At 45.8% G+C, this 14,263-nt stretch overlaps 6 non-coding genes across 6 annotated transcripts; all 6 read right to left on the reverse strand.

Moving 5' to 3' along the window:
* Positions 1–898: 898 nt before the first annotated feature.
* On the reverse strand, positions 899–1,089 carry LOC130305397 (U2 spliceosomal RNA). Its single transcript, XR_008854978.1, has one exon. It is a non-coding gene; the product is annotated as a U2 spliceosomal RNA (small nuclear RNA).
* A 2,098-nt stretch (positions 1,090–3,187) lies between these two features.
* Positions 3,188–3,378, reverse strand: LOC130305398 (U2 spliceosomal RNA). The gene has a single exon (XR_008854979.1). It is a non-coding gene; the product is annotated as a U2 spliceosomal RNA (small nuclear RNA).
* A 2,069-nt stretch (positions 3,379–5,447) lies between these two features.
* On the reverse strand, positions 5,448–5,638 carry LOC130305400 (U2 spliceosomal RNA). The gene has a single exon (XR_008854981.1). It is a non-coding gene; the product is annotated as a U2 spliceosomal RNA (small nuclear RNA).
* Positions 5,639–7,719: 2,081 nt separating this feature from the next.
* On the reverse strand, positions 7,720–7,910 carry LOC130305401 (U2 spliceosomal RNA). The gene has a single exon (XR_008854982.1). It is a non-coding gene; the product is annotated as a U2 spliceosomal RNA (small nuclear RNA).
* Positions 7,911–10,006: 2,096 nt separating this feature from the next.
* On the reverse strand, positions 10,007–10,197 carry LOC130305313 (U2 spliceosomal RNA). Its single transcript, XR_008854911.1, has one exon. It is a non-coding gene; the product is annotated as a U2 spliceosomal RNA (small nuclear RNA).
* Positions 10,198–12,279: 2,082 nt separating this feature from the next.
* LOC130305402 (U2 spliceosomal RNA) lies at positions 12,280–12,470 on the reverse strand. The gene has a single exon (XR_008854983.1). It is a non-coding gene; the product is annotated as a U2 spliceosomal RNA (small nuclear RNA).
* Positions 12,471–14,263: the final 1,793 nt, after the last annotated feature.

A 14,263-nucleotide genomic window follows, 5' to 3' on the forward strand; every position in this document is an offset into this window, starting at 1 on the left:
GCCAAATATGTGTGACATTTCTGCGACTTTAGCTTCTAGAGCATTTTTACAACATTATACATAGGTGCTGAATACATAAAAAGCGACTGTTCAGCGACAGACAAGTCGCATCGGCTGAAAGTAGGCCAGAATGTCAGTCCATGTTGGAGCAGGTTTAGATACAGTCTAAAGTATAGATCTCAAAGTCTGTGCACAGAATTTAGCAAGGGCCTCGCACCTTCTGATGCATCAGGTAGGTGCACAATAGCATAGCCTAACCCTCTGTACTTTGGTCTATATTGATGCGGGACATAGACAGCCAGCTGATGACCAATCCATTAGTGCAATGGATGGCTGGAAGCATTTGTCTTTGCCTTTGCAATACCACAGAAGCAATGCATGGTCAATGTACAGCAATGACACACCTGTGTGAACAGCCAGGAGACCCCCCCCCCCCTCCCCATGTTATGTTACATAGTTACATAGTTAGTACGGTCGAAAAAAGACATATGTCCATCAAGTTCAACCAGGGAATTAAGGGGTAGGGGTGTGGCGCGATATTGGGGAAGGGATGAGATTTTATATTTCTTCATAAGCATTAATCTTATTTTGTCAATTAGGAACATTCAGCACCCACCCGCTATCAAGGCAGCTGCCTATCATGTCATGCCCTACCTGCACAGGTGTGCTGGCTACTCAAATGATCCAATTAAGGAGGCCATTTAGTCAGCAGCAGCAGAAGTCCTGTGCCTGGACGCTCCAACAGCGGCCAGACACAAGCAGAAGCAGCAGAAGCAGCAGCAGCACCACCTTTTGTTTTTTGGCTGCAGCAGCAGCAAGGCCCACAGGGCTGGCTAGCTGGCTAGCCAGCAAGCAGGTAGCAATGAAAGTAGGAATCTTTCTTTTTAACCCTGTAAGGGGGTGGTGCACTGTACCCGAAGATACTGCCATATCGGGTCAATGCATAGGGCGACGGAAGCAAGCTTCGAAATCGGCCCCCGTTCTCAAAAATCCATTTAATATATGGTCCCCAGATAGGGGACGTATCAGATATTAAACTGATAAGAACAGATACTACACTTGATCTTAGCCAAAAGGCCGAGAAGCGATAACCGTGAAAGGGGCGGGCCCAACAAGGTGCCCTTCATGGGCACTATCACTGCTTGCTGTCAGGGAGGCTGCCAGACAATTTTCCATGCACACTCTGGGCTGGGGGGCAGTCAACCACCAGTACACACAGCAGAACCTAAACCCATACCATTATTGCTAAGCAGCAAGACAGGGGCCCATTGCACTCCCACGGGGCCTTTTTAAATGCAATCCATAACCCGGATTTGCCAGGAACCCTTCTTACTCCTCCTACTTGCATGTGACACTGGGCTTAGGATCTGCATAGGAAACACACACACAAGCACACACCTACCTTTGTTGCCTGCAGATGCCTCCTTGGCTGTCCCCAAACGGTATCAAACCAACACCCACGGGAAGCTGTAAGCATAGAGGACATGCCTGCACCCCATTGGACTTACCTGTGTGGGTTAAATCCGGGTTATTTGACAACCTATGGCGGTGATGGTTCTGCTCAGGCAGAGCAGTGCTGATGCTCCTCATAAAGCTGTCGCTGCTGTGAAGGTTCTAGGTGACATCACAAATCCCTATGGTTACATACACAACAAAGCTGGGTTGTTGTTGTTTACACTCTGCAAGGCCTGTGGAAGTGAGTGACATCATAGCATTGTAGTTCTGAGGGTTCTAGATGGATGCAACAATCTCCTGTTGCTTCTATGAAGGCCATAATAGACGACATCACCAAACAGCTCCATAGTCACATACACAGCAAAGGAGAGATGTTGTTTACACCTAGTGATGTCAGTGGTATTGAGTGACATCACAGCACAGTGCTAAGGCTCCTGGGCCTGGACACAGCAGCGGCTGCAATATCTCAACGGAGAATACGTTTATATATATGTGTGTGTGTGCGCGTATATATATATATATATATATATATATATATATATATATATATATATATTTCTCCGCCGAAATCACTTTTAAACCCATTTCCACCTTTTTTTCTCTTCTCTTCCTCTTACTTTTTTTTCACGTTTTTTTACGTTTTTCTCCTTTTCGCCTCTTTTCTGGGCGTATTATTCTTCTTTTTCTTCTTTTTTTTCGTCTAATGCATACCCCATCAGTGCAGCAATGCTTATTCAATACCGCCAGCAGATGGAGACACTGGGGGATAATTTTCTAAGGATTTATACTGATTTTTCCTGTCTGAATTTGTCGCACAGAAAGTTGCAGGCCAAATATGTGTGACATTTCTGCGACTTTAGCTTCTAGAGCATTTTTACAACATTATACATAGGTGCTGAATACATAAAAAGCGACTGTTCAGCGACAGACAAGTCGCATCGGCTGAAAGTAGGCCAGAATGTCAGTCCATGTTGGAGCAGGTTTAGATACAGTCTAAAGTATAGATCTCAAAGTCTGTGCACAGAATTTAGCAAGGGCCTCGCACCTTCTGATGCATCAGGTAGGTGCACAATAGCATAGCCTAACCCTCTGTACTTTGGTCTATATTGATGCGGGACATAGACAGCCAGCTGATGACCAATCCATTAGTGCAATGGATGGCTGGAAGCATTTGTCTTTGCCTTTGCAATACCACAGAAGCAATGCATGGTCAATGTACAGCAATGACACACCTGTGTGAACAGCCAGGAGACCCCCTCCCCCCCCCCCATGTTATGTTACATAGTTACATAGTTAGTACGGTCGAAAAAAGACATATGTCCATCAAGTTCAACCAGGGAATTAAGGGGTAGGGGTGTGGCGCGATATTGGGGAAGGGATGAGATTTTATATTTCTTCATAAGCATTAATCTTATTTTGTCAATTAGGAACATTCAGCACCCACCCGCTATCAAGGCAGCTGCCTATCATGTCATGCCCTACCTGCACAGGTGTGCTGGCTACTCAAATGATCCAATTAAGGAGGCCATTTAGTCAGCAGCAGCAGAAGTCCTGTGCCTGGACGCTCCAACAGCGGCCAGACACAAGCAGAAGCAGAAGCAGCAGAAGCAGCAGCAGCACCACCTTTTGTTTTTTGGCTGCAGCAGCAGCAAGGCCCACAGGGCTGGCTAGCTGGCTAGCCAGCAAGCAGGTAGCAATGAAAGTAGGAATCTTTCTTTTTAACCCTGTAAGGGGGTGGTGCACTGTACCCGAAGATACTGCCATATCGGGTCAATGCATAGGGCGACGGAAGCAAGCTTCGAAATCGGCCCCCGTTCTCAAAAATCCATTTAATATATGGTCCCCAGATAGGGGACGTATCAGATATTAAACTGATAAGAACAGATACTACACTTGATCTTAGCCAAAAGGCCGAGAAGCGATAACCGTGAAAGGGGCGGGCCCAACAAGGTGCCCTTCATGGGCACTATCACTGCTTGCTGTCAGGGAGGCTGCCAGACAATTTTCCATGCACACTCTGGGCTGGGGGGCAGTCAACCACCAGTACACACAGCAGAACCTAAACCCATACCATTATTGCTAAGCAGCAAGACAGGGGCCCATTGCACTCCCACGGGGCCTTTTTAAATGCAATCCATAACCCGGATTTGCCAGGAACCCTTCTTACTCCTCCTACTTGCATGTGACACTGGGCTTAGGATCTGCATAGGAAACACACACACAAGCACACACCTACCTTTGTTGCCTGCAGATGCCTCCTTGGCTGTCCCCAAACGGTATCAAACCAACACCCACGGGAAGCTGTAAGCATAGAGGACATGCCTGCACCCCATTGGACTTACCTGTGTGGGTTAAATCCGGGTTATTTGACAACCTATGGCGGTGATGGTTCTGCTCAGGCAGAGCAGTGCTGATGCTCCTCATAAAGCTGTCGCTGCTGTGAAGGTTCTAGGTGACATCACAAATCCCTATGGTTACATACACAACAAAGCTGGGTTGTTGTTGTTTACACTCTGCAAGGCCTGTGGAAGTGAGTGACATCATAGCACTGTAGTTCTGAGGGTTCTAGATGGATGCAACAATCTCCTGTTGCTTCTATGAAGGCCATAATAGACGACATCACCAAACAGCTCCATAGTCACATACACAGCAAAGGAGAGATGTTGTTTACACCTAGTGATGTCAGTGGTATTGAGTGACATCACAGCACAGTGCTAAGGCTCCTGGGCCTGGACACAGCAGCGGCTGCAATATCTCAACGGAGAATACGTTTATATATATGTGTGTGTGTGCGCGTATATATATATATATATATATATATATATATATTTCTCCGCCAAAATCACTTTTAAACCCATTTCCACCTTTTTTTCCCTTCTCTTCCTCTTACTTTTTTTTCACGTTTTTTTACGTTTTTCTCCTTTTCGCCTCTTTTCTGGGCGTATTATTCTTCTTTTTCTTCTTTTTTTTCGTCTAATGCATACCCCATCAGTGCAGCAATGCTTATTCAATACCGCCAGCAGATGGAGACACTGGGGGATAATTTTCTAAGGATTTATACTGATTTTTCCTGTCTGAATTTGTCGCACAGAAAGTTGCAGGCCAAATATGTGTGACATTTCTGCGACTTTAGCTTCTAGAGCATTTTTACAACATTATACATAGGTGCTGAATACATAAAAAGCGACTGTTCAGCGACAGACAAGTCGCATCGGCTGAAAGTAGGCCAGAATGTCAGTCCATGTTGGAGCAGGTTTAGATACAGTCTAAAGTATAGATCTCAAAGTCTGTGCACAGAATTTAGCAAGGGCCTCGCACCTTCTGATGCATCAGGTAGGTGCACAATAGCATAGCCTAACCCTCTGTACTTTGGTCTATATTGATGCGGGACATAGACAGCCAGCTGATGACCAATCCATTAGTGCAATGGATGGCTGGAAGCATTTGTCTTTGCCTTTGCAATACCACAGAAGCAATGCATGGTCAATGTACAGCAATGACACACCTGTGTGAACAGCCAGGAGACCCCCCCCCCCCCCCCCCCATGTTATGTTACATAGTTACATAGTTAGTACGGTCGAAAAAAGACATATGTCCATCAAGTTCAACCAGGGAATTAAGGGGTAGGGGTGTGGCGCGATATTGGGGAAGGGATGAGATTTTATATTTCTTCATAAGCATTAATCTTATTTTGTCAATTAGGAACATTCAGCACCCACCCGCTATCAAGGCAGCTGCCTATCATGTCATGCCCTACCTGCACAGGTGTGCTGGCTACTCAAATGATCCAATTAAGGAGGCCATTTAGTCAGCAGCAGCAGAAGTCCTGTGCCTGGACGCTCCAACAGCGGCCAGACACAAGCAGAAGCAGAAGCAGCACCACCTTTTGTTTTTTGGCTGCAGCAGCAGCAAGGCCCACAGGGCTGGCTAGCTGGCTAGCCAGCAAGCAGGTAGCAATGAAAGTAGGAATCTTTCTTTTTAACCCTGTAAGGGGGTGGTGCACTGTACCCGAAGATACTGCCATATCGGGTCAATGCATAGGGCGACGGAAGCAAGCTTCGAAATCGGCCCCCGTTCTCAAAAATCCATTTAATATATGGTCCCCAGATAGGGGACGTATCAGATATTAAACTGATAAGAACAGATACTACACTTGATCTTAGCCAAAAGGCCGAGAAGCGATAACCGTGAAAGGGGCGGGCCCAACAAGGTGCCCTTCATGGGCACTATCACTGCTTGCTGTCAGGGAGGCTGCCAGACAATTTTCCATGCACACTCTGGGCTGGGGGGCAGTCAACCACCAGTACACACAGCAGAACCTAAACCCATACCATTATTGTTAAGCAGCAAGACAGGGGCCCATTGCACTCCCACGGGGCCTTTTTAAATGCAATCCATAACCCGGATTTGCCAGGAACCCTTCTTACTCCTCCTACTTGCATGTGACACTGGGCTTAGGATCTGCATAGGAAACACACACACAAGCACACACCTACCTTTGTTGCCTGCAGATGCCTCCTTGGCTGTCCCCAAACGGTATCAAACCAACACCCACGGGAAGCTGTAAGCATAGAGGACATGCCTGCACCCCATTGGACTTACCTGTGTGGGTTAAATCCGGGTTATTTGACAACCTATGGCGGTGATGGTTCTGCTCAGGCAGAGCAGTGCTGATGCTCCTCATAAAGCTGTCGCTGCTGTGAAGGTTCTAGGTGACATCACAAATCCCTATGGTTACATACACAACAAAGCTGGGTTGTTGTTGTTTACACTCTGCAAGGCCTGTGGAAGTGAGTGACATCATAGCACTGTAGTTCTGAGGGTTCTAGATGGATGCAACAATCTCCTGTTGCTTCTATGAAGGCCATAATAGACGACATCACCAAACAGCTCCATAGTCACATACACAGCAAAGGAGAGATGTTGTTTACACCTAGTGATGTCAGTGGTATTGAGTGACATCACAGCACAGTGCTAAGGCTCCTGGGCCTGGACACAGCAGCGGCTGCAATATCTCAACGGAGAATACGTTTATATATATGTGTGTGTGTGCGCGTATATATATATATATATATATATATATATATATATATTCTCCGCCGAAATCCCTTTTAAACCCATTTCCACCTTTTTTTCCCTTCTCTTCCTCTTACTTTTTTTTCACGTTTTTTTACGTTTTTCTCCTTTTCGCCTCTTTTCTGGGCGTATTATTCTTCTTTTTCTTCTTTTTTTTCGTCTAATGCATACCCCATCAGTGCAGCAATGCTTATTCAATACCGCCAGCAGATGGAGACACTGGGGGATAATTTTCTAAGGATTTATACTGATTTTTCCTGTCTGAATTTGTCGCACAGAAAGTTGCAGGCCAAATATGTGTGACATTTCTGCGACTTTAGCTTCTAGAGCATTTTTACAACATTATACATAGGTGCTGAATACATAAAAAGTGAACTGTTCAGCGACAGACAAGTCGCATCGGCTGAAAGTAGGCCAGAATGTCAGTCCATGTTGGAGCAGGTTTAGATACAGTCTAAAGTATAGATCTCAAAGTCTGTGCACAGAATTTAGCAAGGGCCTCGCACCTTCTGATGCATCAGGTAGGTGCACAATAGCATAGCCTAACCCTCTGTACTTTGGTCTATATTGATGCGGGACATAGACAGCCAGCTGATGACCAATCCATTAGTGCAATGGATGGCTGGAAGCATTTGTCTTTGCCTTTGCAATACCACAGAAGCAATGCATGGTCAATGTACAGCAATGACACACCTGTGTGAACAGCCAGGAGACCCCCCCCCCCCATGTTATGTTACATAGTTACATAGTTAGTACGGTCGAAAAAAGACATATGTCCATCAAGTTCAACCAGGGAATTAAGGGGTAGGGGTGTGGCGCGATATTGGGGAAGGGATGAGATTTTATATTTCTTCATAAGCATTAATCTTATTTTGTCAATTAGGAACATTCAGCACCCACCCGCTATCAAGGCAGCTGCCTATCATGTCATGCCCTACCTGCACAGGTGTGCTGGCTACTCAAATGATCCAATTAAGGAGGCCATTTAGTCAGCAGCAGCAGAAGTCCTGTGCCTGGACGCTCCAACAGCGGCCAGACACAAGCAGAAGCAGAAGCAGCAGAAGCAGCAGCAGCACCACCTTTTGTTTTTTGGCTGCAGCAGCAGCAAGGCCCACAGGGCTGGCTAGCTGGCTAGCCAGCAAGCAGGTAGCAATGAAAGTAGGAATCTTTCTTTTTAACCCTGTAAGGGGGTGGTGCACTGTACCCGAAGATACTGCCATATCGGGTCAATGCATAGGGCGACGGAAGCAAGCTTCGAAATCGGCCCCCGTTCTCAAAAATCCATTTAATATATGGTCCCCAGATAGGGGACGTATCAGATATTAAACTGATAAGAACAGATACTACACTTGATCTTAGCCAAAAGGCCGAGAAGCGATAACCGTGAAAGGGGCGGGCCCAACAAGGTGCCCTTCATGGGCACTATCACTGCTTGCTGTCAGGGAGGCTGCCAGACAATTTTCCATGCACACTCTGGGCTGGGGGGCAGTCAACCACCAGTACACACAGCAGAACCTAAACCCATACCATTATTGCTAAGCAGCAAGACAGGGGCCCATTGCACTCCCACGGGGCCTTTTTAAATGCAATCCATAACCCGGATTTGCCAGGAACCCTTCTTACTCCTCCTACTTGCATGTGACACTGGGCTTAGGATCTGCATAGGAAACACACACACAAGCACACACCTACCTTTGTTGCCTGCAGATGCCTCCTTGGCTGTCCCCAAACGGTATCAAACCAACACCCACGGGAAGCTGTAAGCATAGAGGACATGCCTGCACCCCATTGGACTTACCTGTGTGGGTTAAATCCGGGTTATTTGACAACCTATGGCGGTGATGGTTCTGCTCAGGCAGAGCAGTGCTGATACTCCTCATAAAGCTGTCGCTGCTGTGAAGGTTCTAGGTGACATCACAAATCCCTATGGTTACATACACAACAAAGCTGGGTTGTTGTTGTTTACACTCTGCAAGGCCTGTGGAAGTGAGTGACATCATAGCACTGTAGTTCTGAGGGTTCTAGATGGATGCAACAATCTCCTGTTGCTTCTATGAAGGCCATAATAGACGACATCACCAAACAGCTCCATAGTCACATACACAGCAAAGGAGAGATGTTGTTTACACCTAGTGATGTCAGTGGTATTGAGTGACATCACAGCACAGTGCTAAGGCTCCTGGGCCTGGACACAGCAGCGGCTGCAATATCTCAACGGAGAATACGTTTATATATATGTGTGTGTGTGCGCGTATATATATATATATATATATATATATATATATATATATATATATTTCTCCGCCGAAATCACTTTTAAACCCATTTCCACCTTTTTTTCCCTTCTCTTCCTCTTACTTTTTTTTCACGTTTTTTTACGTTTTTCTCCTTTTCGCCTCTTTTCTGGGCGTATTATTCTTCTTTTTCTTCTTTTTTTTCGTCTAATGCATACCCCATCAGTGCAGCAATGCTTATTCAATACCGCCAGCAGATGGAGACACTGGGGGATAATTTTCTAAGGATTTAAACTGATTTTTCCTGTCTGAATTTGTCGCACAGAAAGTTGCAGGCCAAATATGTGTGACATTTCTGCGACTTTAGCTTCTAGAGCATTTTTACAACATTATACATAGGTGCTGAATACATAAAAAGCGACTGTTCAGCGACAGACAAGTCGCATCGGCTGAAAGTAGGCCAGAATGTCAGTCCATGTTGGAGCAGGTTTAGATACAGTCTAAAGTATAGATCTCAAAGTCTGTGCACAGAATTTAGCAAGGGCCTCGCACCTTCTGATGCATCAGGTAGGTGCACAATAGCATAGCCTAACCCTCTGTACTTTGGTCTATATTGATGCGGGACATAGACAGCCAGCTGATGACCAATCCATTAGTGCAATGGATGGCTGGAAGCATTTGTCTTTGCCTTTGCAATACCACAGAAGCAATGCATGGTCAATGTACAGCAATGACACACCTGTGTGAACAGCCAGGAGACCCCCCCCCCCCCCCCCCCATGTTATGTTACATAGTTACATAGTTAGTACGGTCGAAAAAAGACATATGTCCATCAAGTTCAACCAGGGAATTAAGGGGTAGGGGTGTGGCGCGATATTGGGGAAGGGATGAGATTTTATATTTCTTCATAAGCATTAATCTTATTTTGTCAATTAGGAACATTCAGCACCCACCCGCTATCAAGGCAGCTGCCTATCATGTCATGCCCTACCTGCACAGGTGTGCTGGCTACTCAAATGATCCAATTAAGGAGGCCATTTAGTCAGCAGCAGCAGAAGTCCTGTGCCTGGACGCTCCAACAGCGGCCAGACACAAGCAGAAGCAGAAGCAGCAGAAGCAGCAGCAGCACCACCTTTTGTTTTTTGGCTGCAGCAGCAGCAAGGCCCACAGGGCTGGCTAGCTGGCTAGCCAGCAAGCAGGTAGCAATGAAAGTAGGAATCTTTCTTTTTAACCCTGTAAGGGGGTGGTGCACTGTACCCGAAGATACTGCCATATCGGGTCAATGCATAGGGCGACGGAAGCAAGCTTCGAAATCGGCCCCCGTTCTCAAAAATCCATTTAATATATGGTCCCCAGATAGGGGACGTATCAGATATTAAACTGATAAGAACAGATACTACACTTGATCTTAGCCAAAAGGCCAAGAAGCGATAACCGTGAAAGGGGCGGGCCCAACAAGGTGCCCTTCATGGGCACTATCACTGCTTGCTGTCAGGGAGGCTGCCAGACAATTTTCCATGCACACTCTGGGCTGGGGGGCAGTCAACCACCAGTACACACAGCAGAACCTAAACCCATACCATTATTGCTAAGCAGCAAGACAGGGGCCCATTGCACTCCCACGGGGCCTTTTTAAATGCAATCCATAACCCGGATTTGCCAGGAACCCTTCTTACTCCTCCTACTTGCATGTGACACTGGGCTTAGGATCTGCATAGGAAACACACACACAAGCACACACCTACCTTTGTTGCCTGCAGATGCCTCCTTGGCTGTCCCCAAACGGTATCAAACCAACACCCACGGGAAGCTGTAAGCATAGAGGACATGCCTGCACCCCATTGGACTTACCTGTGTGGGTTAAATCCGGGTTATTTGACAACCTATGGCGGTGATGGTTCTGCTCAGGCAGAGCAGTGCTGATGCTCCTCATAAAGCTGTCGCTGCTGTGAAGGTTCTAGGTGACATCACAAATCCCTATGGTTACATACACAACAAAGCTGGGTTGTTGTTGTTTACACTCTGCAAGGCCTGTGGAAGTGAGTGACATCATAGCACTGTAGTTCTGAGGGTTCTAGATGGATGCAACAATCTCCTGTTGCTTCTATGAAGGCCATAATAGACGACATCACCAAACAGCTCCATAGTCACATACACAGCAAAGGAGAGATGTTGTTTACACCTAGTGATGTCAGTGGTATTGAGTGACATCACAGCACAGTGCTAAGGCTCCTGGGCCTGGACACAGCAGCGGCTGCAATATCTCAACGGAGAATACGTTTATATATATGTGTGTGTGTGCGCGTATATATATATATATATATATATATATATATATATTTCTCCGCCGAAATCACTTTTAAACCCATTTCCACCTTTTTTTCCCTTCTCTTCCTCTTACTTTTTTTTTCACGTTTTTTTACGTTTTTCTCCTTTTCGCCTCTTTTCTGGGCGTATTATTCTTCTTTTTCTTCTTTTTTTTCGTCTAATGCATACCCCATCAGTGCAGCAATGCTTATTCAATACCGCCAGCAGATGGAGACACTGGGGGATAATTTTCTAAGGATTTATACTGATTTTTCCTGTCTGAATTTGTCGCACAGAAAGTTGCAGGCCAAATATGTGTGACATTTCTGCGACTTTAGCTTCTAGAGCATTTTTACAACATTATACATAGGTGCTGAATACATAAAAAGCGACTGTTCAGCGACAGACAAGTCGCATCGGCTGAAAGTAGGCCAGAATGTCAGTCCATGTTGGAGCAGGTTTAGATACAGTCTAAAGTATAGATCTCAAAGTCTGTGCACAGAATTTAGCAAGGGCCTCGCACCTTCTGATGCATCAGGTAGGTGCACAATAGCATAGCCTAACCCTCTGTACTTTGGTCTATATTGATGCGGGACATAGACAGCCAGCTGATGACCAATCCATTAGTGCAATGGATGGCTGGAAGCATTTGTCTTTGCCTTTGCAATACCACAGAAGCAATGCATGGTCAATGTACAGCAATGACACACCTGTGTGAACAGCCAGGAGACCCCCCCCCCCCCCATGTTATGTTACATAGTTACATAGTTAGTACGGTCGAAAAAAGACATATGTCCATCAAGTTCAACCAGGGAATTAAGGGGTAGGGGTGTGGCGCGATATTGGGGAAGGGATGAGATTTTATATTTCTTCATAAGCATTAATCTTATTTTGTCAATTAGGAACATTCAGCACCCACCCGCTATCAAGGCAGCTGCCTATCATGTCATGCCCTACCTGCACAGGTGTGCTGGCTACTCAAATGATCCAATTAAGGAGGCCATTTAGTCAGCAGCAGCAGAAGTCCTGTGCCTGGACGCTCCAACAGCGGCCAGACACAAGCAGAAGCAGAAGCAGCAGAAGCAGCAGCAGCACCACCTTTTGTTTTTTGGCTGCAGCAGCAGCAAGGCCCACAGGGCTGGCTAGCTGGCTAGCCAGCAAGCAGGTAGCAATGAAAGTAGGAATCTTTCTTTTTAACCCTGTAAGGGGGTGGTGCACTGTACCCGAAGATACTGCCATATCGGGTCAATGCATAGGGCGACGGAAGCAAGCTTCGAAATCGGCCCCCGTTCTCAAAAATCCATTTAATATATGGTCCCCAGATAGGGGACGTATCAGATATTAAACTGATAAGAACAGATACTACACTTGATCTTAGCCAAAAGGCCGAGAAGCGATAACCGTGAAAGGGGCGGGCCCAACAAGGTGCCCTTCATGGGCACTATCACTGCTTGCTGTCAGGGAGGCTGCCAGACAATTTTCCATGCACACTCTGGGCTGGGGGGCAGTCAACCACCAGTACACACAGCAGAACCTAAACCCATACCATTATTGCTAAGCAGCAAGACAGGGGCCCATTGCACTCCCACGGGGCCTTTTTAAATGCAATCCATAACCCGGATTTGCCAGGAACCCTTCTTACTCCTCCTACTTGCATGTGACACTGGGCTTAGGATCTGCATAGGAAACACACACACAAGCACACACCTACCTTTGTTGCCTGCAGATGCCTCCTTGGCTGTCCCCAAACGGTATCAAACCAACACCCACGGGAAGCTGTAAGCATAGAGGACATGCCTGCACCCCATTGGACTTACCTGTGTGGGTTAAATCCGGGTTATTTGACAACCTATGGCGGTGATGGTTCTGCTCAGGCAGAGCAGTGCTGATGCTCCTCATAAAGCTGTCGCTGCTGTGAAGGTTCTAGGTGACATCACAAATCCCTATGGTTACATACACAACAAAGCTGGGTTGTTGTTGTTTACACTCTGCAAGGCCTGTGGAAGTGAGTGACATCATAGCACTGTAGTTCTGAGGGTTCTAGATGGATGCAACAATCTCCTGTTGCTTCTATGAAGGCCATAATAGACGACATCACCAAACAGCTCCATAGTCACATACACAGCAAAGGAGAGATGTTGTTTACACCTAGTGATGTCAGTGGTATTGAGTGACATCACAGCACAGTGCTAAGGCTCCTGGGCCTGGACACAGCAGCGGCTGCAATATCTCAACGGAGAATACGTTTATATATATGTGTGTGTGTGCGCGTATATATATATATATATATATATATATATATATATATATATCAAAGGTAGTAATCCGCAGCACTCCAGGAATAGGTGCAAAAATAAAGTGATTTATTCCATACTAATACAGAGCAACGTTTCAGCTGCCATGCAGCCTTTCTCAAGCATCATAGTAGTGACAAACAGGAAGTATATAAAGGTGTGCAGGTGATTAAAACGATATGAGTATGCAATCAAATCATTAAGGCATACATAAATATAAGTGTACAACAACATAAGATACACGGTAATAAAACCATTGTAATATAAGAGGAGAAGTGAATGGTGTATTAAAAATAAAACAGCAGGTCGAAGGCTGCAAAATATTATAAACAGATCGCATAAAGTGTATAAACAATCATAATTGGTAAACATGTGCAAACTTTAAAATAGCAATCAGGTAGGCGGAGTATGTAGGCTGCACTCACCCCTATATCCATACAAGGTAAACGCCATAATGGCAGATTCATGTCCCAAGGCATATGGCGTGTGGGTAGATGGAAACACCCGGTCACATGACCAGTTCCATCACCCCACGTCACATCCGGTGGTAAGGTAAACAATTTTGGTTGTCATGCAGGGAGTCGGACAGGTCGATGGTTCCGAAAGCGAGGTAGGTCATGTGACAATCACATGACTCACTCTCGCTTCGTCCGCATCATCACGTCCTGAGTTCCCTTCTCTGCACAGTTGCGCAGATCAGGGAAATTCCCCCGTGTGAACAGGTGCAGTAAGCGTTGTGTGGCCGTCACTCCTAGCAACACCTAGTAATGAATAAAGAAAGTATAATGTAGAAAAAAAGTATAATATAGAAAAAAATGAGATAGAAAAATGGTAGAAAAGTAGAGTCAAACAAAAAGATAAAAAATAAAAAATAAATAAAAAATAAAAAATAATAAA

This window comes from Hyla sarda, unplaced genomic scaffold, assembly GCF_029499605.1.
Source record: "Hyla sarda isolate aHylSar1 unplaced genomic scaffold, aHylSar1.hap1 scaffold_131, whole genome shotgun sequence".
Lineage (NCBI taxonomy): Eukaryota > Metazoa > Chordata > Amphibia > Anura > Hylidae > Hyla > Hyla sarda.